A 1341-nucleotide genomic window follows, 5' to 3' on the forward strand; every position below is an offset into this window, starting at 1 on the left:
CCACTGGAGAATTTAATTGATGGATCCAATCTTGAAAGAAATCCTCCCTCCCCCATCCCGAAATCGTATTTTAGAAAAGGACTTGATAGCCCCAAGCATGCTGAAGGCGCACCAAGAAAAGGACCACACATGGCCCAAATGTGTGGGATCCTATAAATGTGGGCGGTGCAATGTTTGTAGATATTTACACAACTAACAGGAAAACATTCACTGATATGGAAAAGAAAAAGGAGTACAGAATCAAAGAATATATGAACTGTAACACCCAATCAGTGGTATACCTTTTGGAATGCAACTGCGGTAAACAGTATGTAGGGAAGACAAAGAGACCCCTAAAATTAAGGATACAAGAACATGTGAGAAACATCAAGAATAAAGTAGAGAGCCATGCCGTGTCTAAACATTTCATCCATACACACAACTCTAATCCGGAAGCCCTATTTCAAGGCCATCGAATTGGTGAAACTAGGAGACAGAGGACGGGATCTCGCTAATAAGTTGTCACGCCGCGAGATGTTTTGGATATTTCAACTACAGACACTACAGCCAAAAGGATTTAATGACAACTACGAGATCGCCCCCTTCCTTTAGAACACGGTACTTCTACTCCTTAATAATTTGCCGTCCGGCAATCTTTTAAACCCCCCCCCACCCTTCCCCCACCCCCCTCCACCACCAACCCACGCTGCATGTATTACCTAAACTGTTCTCCTCCCTCCTCCCTTCACCGCCCTCCCCCCTCCCCCCCCCCACCCCCCGAGTCCATACACTTCGGAGTATTGGTTCACGATAGTAAAATAGTGTTAAACTTGCAGTCGGAGCATTAATCTGGAAGGCGAAAAAATATTACAGTCATACCACGCTGGAAATGCCCAAATACGCCCGATCTTGGAAGCCAAGCAGCGATGGGCCTGATCAGTACCAGAAAGGGGGACCACCTGGGAAGATCAGGTACTGTATTGAATAGAAATAATTGCCTACGAAAGAAATATACTCCTTATTTATCCGCATATATATAGTTACACTGAGCACGATATTTAGTCCCTATTATATCACATAAGCACTCGATTCACACTTCCATACCTCTGTAACTACAGTCACGATATAGTATCAATACACACCTTATGTTCTAGTGTCATATCAGTTCACTTTATATGGTTACTGTTCTAACATTAAGAAAATCTGCTTCATTAATAACACTGTCTTTAATTAAGCCTTTGTACTACTAAAAGCTACTAGGTATCTCACAATAAGAATGACGTGATTCTGACACTCTCATTTATTACTTCCATGTAGTGAACCGTTGCCATGACGACCGGGAACACTGGAGAGTCATTTTTA

The 1341-nt window shown here is 42.7% G+C and overlaps 1 pseudogene; it reads left to right on the forward strand.

Annotated features, from left to right (window-relative positions):
- The first annotated feature begins 844 nt into the window (after positions 1 to 844).
- Positions 845 to 963, forward strand: LOC134913752 (5S ribosomal RNA; annotated as a pseudogene).
- The last annotated feature ends 378 nt before the right edge of the window (positions 964 to 1341 follow it).

The sequence above is a fragment of the Pseudophryne corroboree genome, chromosome 4 (assembly GCF_028390025.1).
Source record: "Pseudophryne corroboree isolate aPseCor3 chromosome 4, aPseCor3.hap2, whole genome shotgun sequence".
Lineage (NCBI taxonomy): Eukaryota > Metazoa > Chordata > Amphibia > Anura > Myobatrachidae > Pseudophryne > Pseudophryne corroboree.